Below are 10,119 nucleotides of genomic sequence, written 5' to 3' on the forward strand. Positions count from 1 at the left end.
TCTGGAAAATGTGAATGCTTTTTGTACACACATTACCATTTAAAATGCACCCGCAGCTCTGGTAATTGGAAGAAGGTAGAATGTGTGTAAAGAAACTGCGGTATCCGCCACACTCACACGTAGGAATTTCTCATCAGAAGCCCATGAGGTCTCAGTTTGGACCACAGAGAGGTGAACTGAAGACCTCCGCAGGCCTTCTGACCCTGAGACCCTGTGGTTCCTCAAGTCCCTGTGCCAATATCACCATGGATCGGTACCACCTTTGGACCTGAGGTACGCGGTGCACCCGACTTCTGTGTTCATACAACACAACATCACGAATGGGCATTGTAAAGTTTGTGTTATGTGCATCAACAACTAAATACACCCTAATTTTAACATTTTATTTTGCCTTTTATTTCAAAAAGTTATGTATTAAATATTATAAATAAAAATATCAATCTGTACTCCTCCCTCAGGAAGGTGGGGTATAACTTCCCACTGTCATGGGCCATACATAGTGACTTCATTCCAAAATACGGAAGGAAGTATGGAAAAGGGGAATTCTCCAGTAGAGAAACCTGACAGGCACCCTCTTAGTCGGGTGACAAGATCAATATCATCCGTGATAAGTCATGTGGACCATAGGTACCCCTCCTGGGATGTGATAAAAATGGCACTTTATCTCTGTGGCCTTCTAAAAAATCCATCACCCTTATCTGACCAAGAGAAAAAAATCATACAAACCAAAACTGAGGGACATTCTCTAAAATACCTGACTAATGCTTCTCAGATACGTCAAACTCATCCAAAACAATGGAAGTTTGAGAACTGTCATAGCCAGGAAGGGTCTAAGGAGACTTGGCAGTGACATGTAAAGTGGTGTCCTGAATGGGATCCTGGACTAGAAAGCAGACATTAGGGGAACACTAAAGGCAACTGAGCAAACTCCCGAGTTTGTGATAATGTGATAATGACAGGTAAGCATTGGGTCATGGATCGTGACAAATGTCTGTTGCTAATGTGAGATGTTAGCAATGGAGGAGGCTGGGTGTGGTGCATACAGGAACTCTGTACTAGCTTCACAGTCTTACTGTAAATCTGAAACTGTTGTAAAATGAAAAGTTGATTTTAAAAAAATCAACCTTTGTGCACATCTCTACTGAAATACATGAATTCAACTTTTTCATTAAGCCTGAAGTTGGCTGAGGAAGGCCACCGCTTCCTATCCTAACACCTTCCCCGCTGGGCTAGAGAAGCCGGCCTCCTTGCAGAGACCTGGCTTTGTTCCAGTAGAGGCTGGCGTGTGGGCATAGTGTCCAGAGCTCTCCCCTCCATGGTTGGTCACTGGGGAGTATGTATATGGATGCTGGTACTCTTCATTTCTGATTAAAACACACACACACACACACACACACACACACGAAGAAAAAGAAGATTAAAAAAAAAATACCCAGGGCGCCCATAGTTATCTCAATTATTTATGGTATTTTGGAGTTCACTGAAGATCTAGCATTAACAAAAGCAGACTTATGGGTCTGTGTTTCATTTTCCTGGTGCTAATGGGGTAAGCACCATAAGCCACACAAGCATACGATATAAGGAAGTTTTTCTTTCAAATTGTAATCAATACCTATATGGAAAACAACTGAGGTCCCAGGATTTATATCCAGTTACTTGGTTTTTTTTTGGTTGTTGTTTTTGTTTATTTGTTTGTTTTTAATTCAGTGCTTTCCTTTCTTTTATTCAAAAACTAAGATTACCTATGGGAAGGGCATGGCTGCAGCCTCCTGTAAATACCTGAGACCCTCTGTGGCCTTGAGCAAATCACTCAACCTCTCTGGGCCCTGGTTCTCAATCTGCAGCCCCACCAAGAAAATTTACCATCTCCACCGCAGGTTTCCAAAAGCTGAAAATGTATGGACTGATATATGTGAAATCAGAAGTCCTCTGAGATTGGTATAATGAGAAAGTAACTTAGGCTTTACTACTATGAAGAGATTTCACAATACAATACATGCAAATCGAAGGTATAAATATCTGTGTACACATATACTCTTGCATTTATGAGTGTTTATAAAACCAAAGAAGCATTCATTGATTTTTGTCTTATTGTAAAGTAAAAGGTAAGCAATAAAGTGCACCTTGTTCATAAAACACTAAAAATACTCCCCTTACCAGTAGAAACATGCTTAACTCGTTACAGCCATTGCTATTGTGCTGGAAATTTGCATATCAACACAGTTCCTGCAGTTTGTCTGTGATGATCATCACATTATATGGAGCTTTCTGTGGGAATATTCATCCTGATGGACACAATCTTGGTTTTCTGCTTTTACTTGGCTTCCTAGTGTTTTTTGACTGATGGCAGTGTGGCATATAGAAAAGAATAGGTAATGTGACAGCCAAAGTCACCTAACTTCTCTGAGCCTCAGTTTCCTTCTCTGTGAAATGGGCAACTGCTTGAATGTCTGAAATCGTGTCAGCAAAAAATCTCTTCCTGTGACGTTCCACAGGCCCTGAGAAATATCAGCTCTCTTCGCTCTTCAGTGGTGATTTTAAAATTTCAAAATTTATTGTCTAATGCATTTTACTTAATGCATGAATGTATAAATTAAACTTTGTGTTAATACATGTTGTACAAGAAAGACGTTATATGTAGCTTTAAGAGCAATTTCCTCACTCTCAGAAGAGTGAGTTGAAGATATAGACCCTAAATGTATTTATGTAATCTCCTCCCACGTACGCCTTTAGCCACACATTGTGCAACTCTCAGGATTCTTTCCATTCTCGAATCCTACAGCAGGTCAGAAAACCAGCAGTGTCAGTCACTATTCTAAGGTATAGCTAACATATGGTATGCACAGATAGGAGAGAGCTCATATCTCCTGGCTCAGCACCATGACTCTATGCTTCTTTTTGTAAAATGGTCAAAGCTAAGTTATAATGATTCTCCAGAACTATAGAATATTTTCCTGATGGAAAGACAGGATTGTGTGAAATTGATTGTGGAAAGAATCCACTTACTTTCAAAATATTTTCTTGATCTTTTATAATCATGTGTCATATTATAAAAGGATTTTTTCACAAATACACATAATTTGTATCTTTTTATTATGTTTGTATTTTATTTTATTTACATATTTATTTATTTATTTTGAGACAGGGTCTTGCTCTACATTGAGTGCAGTGATGCAGTCGTGGTTCACTGCAGCCTCCACCTCCCAGTCTCAAGAGATCCTCCCACTTCAGCCTTCCAAGTAACTGGGATTACAGCACATTCCACCACACCCAGCTAATTTTTGTACTTTTTGTAGAGATGGGGTTTTGCCATGTTGCCCAGGCTGATCTCGAACTCCTGGGCTCAAGTCTTCCCATCTCAGCCTCCCAAAGTGTTAGGATTACAGTCATGAGCTACCGCACCCACCTGGACTTATGTGTGTATTTTAATATTCATATAATTCAGAAAAATGAGAAAGGCCATTCTTTTTATAGCTTTTCCCAAATCAACATACATATGAAAATAAAAATTGGTCTGCTAATGAACTTACAGGTATTTTAAAAGCAAACATACACTTGGGCTTGCTATGATTGTATCATTGTTAATTCCTGTTGATCCGATTTTGTAGTGATTTATTTAGATTTTCTCCAAGAGACTCAAATATCAAATGTCCAGCAAATTGCACTTAGATGGAACTAGATAATTCTAATGTATTTTAAACAGTTGTTAAATTACCTGCATTGGCTTATCTCATCTTTGAAATTTGCTGATCCTGCTTCCGAATACTGATCATGGTTCTGGCTTTTTATTTATACTGTTTAATCTTAGATCTGCACATTAATTATAGCTATGCAGTGCAACATAACTTACTGTAAGCTTAATTGTGTTTTTGTACCAATGGGAAAAGGAACTGACTTCCCACATAGCTGATACACAGCCTATAGCCTCCAAGCACTGAGAAAATGTATTTGGCAGAACTGCAGACATAGCAGATACTTATCAAATTGTGTAAGAAGTGCTCTTCCTAAATGGAAGACAGCTGTACTCAAAATGCGTAAATGTGAGTAAAAATGTGTACTTGCTATCAACATATGTACTTATTGAGCAAGCAAGATAAAATACTACGTATTAAGTGTGAAATCCCTACCTCACATCCTTCTAACTTGAACATGCAGAATCTACAGGCATATTTATTACCTATTATAATAAAGAGCTTATTTAGATAAAGAGTAGTAATGAATAAAAGTGAACATATTCTGCAGAATAAAGTATCAACTTGATTGTCTAGAGTTTGTTAAGAGAAGACTTCCATAGCTTAACATAGTTGCTAGGATTTTTTGTCTTTTCTGAACAATCTTGTAGGTGTCTGAAAGAAGGTGCTTTTCCTCTCTATACTATAAAGATGTGTTTACTGTAAACAGAAGTATAGAATTAATCTTGTGGAAATTATAAAAGGTGGTGCAATAAGAATGTGTCAGCCTTCCAATACAACAGCAACTGAACAATATAAGAGCCTTCTGTCTTCTAATGCATGTGAAAGGTCATAATGATAGAAGACACTTATTCAGAAAACTTTACGAACACTAGTTTAATAAATGCATAGCAATAGTTTTTATTTTCTCTTAAACCAAAAAAAATCATTTTTATTGGTCTGAGGACATATTAGTTTTCATCTAGAGCTATATATTATTTATATGTGGATGGCATAACATTCAAGATGTGGTAAGTGAGCCTAACTTGAAGCTAACATTTGAGACAAACCTTTTCTATTTGTTTTTTCTTTGTGTCTGTGTGTGTGTGCACACGTATGTATACATATAACATAAATAATTGTTTTCTCTATTTATCATCCTTCTCAACCACCCAAAATGAATATTTTAAAATATTTAAACTGTAATCATAACATCTCCCATCCACCCCACATGAATACCACCAACAAATTAATGAAGGAAGAAACACAATCAGTGTGTATATTGAACACTTCATTTAAAAAAGTTCTTGTTCCATTTGGATTCACCAAGGTCATGACTGATTTAAAAAATACCTCACCATGTAATATAAATATAGAAATTTTAGCTGACAATTTTGTTCAGATAATTCATTACAACCATAAAATAGTGGTTCCTGGTAAAAGGAAAGGAAAAAGCCCTCATCATTACCTTAACCAAAATAAATAGTTTATGAATAGCTCCTATGGATCATTTTACTAAACTTCAGCATTTTAGGATCCTAAGAGCACTTTTTGTGGGTGATAGTTTTCATTTATATGGAAGTCAAATTTTCTTAATTTTATCTTTAAAAATAAAAAAAAAACTATGGGCCGGGCACGGTGGCTCACGCTTGTAATCCCAGCACTTTGGGAGGCCGAGGCGGGCGGATCACGAGGTCAGGAGATTGAGACCACGGTGAAACCCCATCTCTACTAAAAATACAAAAAATTAGCCAGGCATGGTGACGGGTGCCTGTAGTCCCAGTTACTCGGAGAGGCTGAGGCAGGAGAATGGCGTGAACCCGGGAGGCGGAGCTTGCAGTGAGCCAAGATTGTGCCACTGCACTCCAGCCTGGGTGACAGAGCGTCCTCAAAAAAAAAAACAAACAAAAAAAACTATGTTCAAATATCTAAGCAACCTGGGAAACAAAACAATGATCAAAAATGACCTTTAGAGTTAGCTTCAAAGTTTAGAATTTTATAAATTTATTTATTTGAATGTTTAAGCTGTATTGTAATACATTCTGAGATAATTATTTTTACTGTATTCAAATGGCCATGGCTAAGTTTTTGAAGACAAATAAAACCAAGGGATTTAATATCACTATTCATGATAAAGCCCAATAGAATAGAAATTATTTATTCTGAATACCACACAATTCTTGGTTTGCTGGGATTTTAAAATTTAAATTATTTTCCTTCTTCTAAAGGCATTGGCCCTCAAATAGTCATTTGAACAGAGGATAATGAGGGTATTCTTTGCAAATCATAAATCAAATACTTTGCTAGTTGATTCTCATCACCTTCAACATCAGTTTATTTGAAAGTATCTAACAGAGTAAATTATATAGTCGCTATTCTATTTCTTCATTATTGCTTTCCTATTGGCTACATCTAGTAATTTTTAATTCATATCACTAGAAACTAGGTGCATTCTACGTTTTGAAAAATGCTGAAATGCATATATGGGCTGCATCTATGCAACAGTCTTGTTCTTAATGGTGCTCCAGTCTGGATAGAATGAATGTAAGGCAGTGTCAAAATGGTATTTGTTCCCACTTTGTTGCACACAGTAAAGTTTATTCATTTTACAATTAATATCTAAGATATCCCTTTGTGTTTGTCACAAATGCACACATACATAACCATTCCCATCCATAAATGGGCTAAAGTCCACAGTCAGGAAATTGCAAGATTTCTAATTAAATATAATGGTATATTTATTTAGTGTATTGCAGCTGTCCTCATTAGGAGCTATTGGTTCGTGGTGCAATGTTTGTTGAACTTGGCCAAAATGATAAATTGGGATTCTTTCTACTCCCAGGTCTCCCAAGCTATTTGTTTTTCCTTTAAAAGCTCATTATAATGTTTCCTTAATGTGGATGGTAAAATAAATAAACCTTTAAGTTCAAATGTAAGTGTCAACGTGGAACCCAATAATTTGCTAATTGTTGATGAAAATTAAGCAGTCTATAAACTTTTGGCAAAATGGATGTATAAACTAGCTCTACTAGATTGCTGGGCATACTGTAGCAACTCCACACAAGTGCTCCGAATGGATAAATGCATACAATAAATTATCTCCAGTGATGAGACTGATTTTTATAATGAAGATGCCACATCTGCAAATGACACAGTGGACAGCCTTCCATTTAGGAGCATCAACTGGAGAAGCTATAGATGAACTCAGTTTTGGGAATTCCTTCAGCACCTTTATCATTTTCTTGACTCTTCTCAGTAATGGGACATCTTAGCCCTCTAAACACAGGTTTGAGTTTTTGTTTGACACCTGTGTTACCCGCTTATCAAAGCAACACATCTAAAAAAGGACTTAATGGAAAGTACATGCTCAAGTGAGCTGTAGGCATCTCATAAAAGTGCTAGGTTGTATCCAGTCTTCAGGACTTTCCATTTATTGCCTGGTCTTGTGATGGAAAGTGATGACTCTTATAATGTCTTACTTTCTTTCATCATATTATGAACAGCTATAGGGAAGAAACCATGTCCTTTTCATGTTTATAATTCCCACAATGCTAAACATAATTCTGTACACCTAGTATGTACTCAGTAAATGAGTACTGATTAAATAAAAATGCTTTAATAAAGGTGTGTGGAGGGGGTACTGAGAATACTGATGTTTCCATCCATCTCTTGAATCGAAGTTCTCTTGCTCCGCGGTTCATTCCTGGTTACCTGTTTCTTCACAAAGCATTATTTTATCTGGCTTCCTCTGAAAGACCAGAACAAATGTCAAGACTTTTCTGTTTCTGTTCATCACTCAAAGCACTTGGCACGATCTTCACGGAAACTTTCCTCATGCTCAAGTTTTCTTTCAGAATGTGAGCATCTGTCTCTTGGTCTACACTGAACTCTTCAGCCATCATTCTCACAGTTAATCATGTATTCGAATCAGCCAAATCTCTGACCTTTTCAACATTTTCCTTGGTCCCTACATGATAGGCTGACTGTACCTCACCCAGGATAGCTTCTTACCTGCTCTAAAATCTCCGCGGCTGCCAAAACTTTCTGCTCTGGACATTGCGCCTTTTATCATGTCACCTCTCTCACTTTTGGGCCTCTACCTTCCGGAAAATATTTTTTGTCTTAAATGATGAGATGGATTAATACACTGATTTGGAACTCCATACACTGCTATTCTCCCCAGGAGCTAGCACAAAACTGACTTTTTATTAATTAGAGTACTGATGCTTCAAGCCAAAGTTTCCATAACATACTCTAAAGCCACATCTTTACAAGCTAAACAATGAAAGCCGTTTCATTGTTGATAGTGTCACGTTGCAAATATACACAAATAAAAAGAAGCATTCTCCTTGGATCTCTCAACAAGAAGAAATGGTCTTTCCTGATGGCCTCATGATGAATGTTCTGTTTTATGTTACCTGTGTTTTGAAACTGTAATGTTTTAGTTTTTCTCTCTCCAGAATGAGAACCCACAGTGTTTTCTGCATTTTAGTGGCACTTGAACATTTCAGGTTTATCTGACTAAAATAAGCTAAAAGTTCTATTTGATAAATCATTGCCCCCTAAACATCTCAAACTTTTTTCATCACTAGATAGTGAATCCTCTTCATTGGTTAGGTAAAATGATTACCGAAGTAAGTACTAGACTAGTAGGAAGTTGACAAATTCACAGATTACAACTGGGGAATGTAAAACACAGGATTTTAAAAAACCATATCACTTTCTGGGTGGGTAACAATTGTGAAATGGTTTAAAAGGCAATGTCTTGTTTGCTAAGTTATATATTGTTCTGTGACTCACAGAATGACTAAGCTGCAGGAGTCTCTGTGGACAAACTAGTCCAATTCTCTCACTTTATGGGTGATGGGAACACTCTTTGATTAAGTGATCTGCCCAAGGTATATGCCAGGTAGGATAGGATACCGACTAAGGTGAAGATTTCATGGCACTTTGCACAAGTGTTTCCCAACCAAGTGACATTGATCACTGAACTACATCTTAATTGAGAGTGGCCTCTGCCTTTTAAGAGATTGCAACATTATACATCAACATAATTATAATAAAAAACCCATACACATTCATTACTTACCTAATCCTTTTAAGTATGTGCTATATGCCATACTCTACCAGATATTTGGCATTTAAAGAATAGGGTATGACAATATTTTTCTTCAAGGAACTTGAAGTCCAGTTGCTGAGACCAGCATGTAGCAGGTAACCAGAAGCTATTTCAGCAAATGGCTGTAGAGTGGTAGGTGTGGGAGCTGCAGTAGCAGAGGTGTGCATTTTAGATCACCCACTCAGATGATGGTGGGAGACGCTCGTTAAACCAGCTGACCCATGAAGAACAGTGTGGATTAGTCAAACAAAAGCACACAGGTACAAGGTGTCTGTGTGAGTGTTCTGTGTGTCTCTGTTAATTTGTGGGTAGACAAACTATAAGTGGGCAAGATCTAAAGGCAAGTAGCAGCCCTTTTTGAGGCTCTCCAAGTAGACGTATCCTTTTGAGTATCAAGAATCAGACAAGAATTAAAACATGTCAGCCCCTTAGAACAAATACACCTTCTTGTGACCACAGGAAAGCACTTGTGTTTGATTCTGTGTTGCAGAGGTTAAAGGGAGAATAAAAATTAACAAACAAACAAACAAAAAAGCGCAAAAGAGTAAGAAAGTGAGTATCAATCTGATTATACAGACTAGGAAAAAACTCGAGATAAATAACATTTGGGAGATACGTGAGGACATTCCCAGTAGAAAAACAGAGTGAAGACAAAGATAGAGAGAGAGGCATAAAGTAAGATTGAGGAAGGAGGTCTTGCAGGATGGAGGGGTAGAGTGCGGAGTGCAACCATTGTCCAGATTCACTACTCTAGTCCTCAGAGACACGAGGCTGCATAAAGAAGCAAAAGCCATCCAAGCAGGAAGATAGTCATTAGTAAACCGATCACTTATAATTTAGTTGCCACTGTTTAACTTAATGCTTTATTCATGTCCGTTGAGTCAATAGTCAACTCACTCAATGATTGATAGAGACTCAGACAATACAATATAAAGAAAATATGACTGAATTGTAAAGAGAAATTGCAAAAATTGTAAGATACAGGTAACTTCCACAAATCCATAAAAGTAATGTTGGAGAATGGCTTAAATCTTACTCAAAGACATTTACAAAGAAGATCTCACAGCTAACAGTTAATTGTAAATGTAACCCCAGAGAAACTCCATGGCAATGATGATATGATAGGCTCTTATAAAAATATACAAAATTCATATAAATAATAAAGACAAATCTTTGGGAAAATTATAGAAGGCCTAACATATTTATTTGCAAATATGACCATTGTTTTGATAATACAGCAAAAGCAAACATGAAGAACAGGGATGCTATAGCATCCTATCATAAACATTGGTCTGAACATTTTTACCCTGAAAAAATCATTTTTAATAA

Source organism: Symphalangus syndactylus, chromosome 1, assembly GCF_028878055.3.
Source record: "Symphalangus syndactylus isolate Jambi chromosome 1, NHGRI_mSymSyn1-v2.1_pri, whole genome shotgun sequence".
In the NCBI taxonomy this organism is placed as follows: domain Eukaryota; kingdom Metazoa; phylum Chordata; class Mammalia; order Primates; family Hylobatidae; genus Symphalangus; species Symphalangus syndactylus.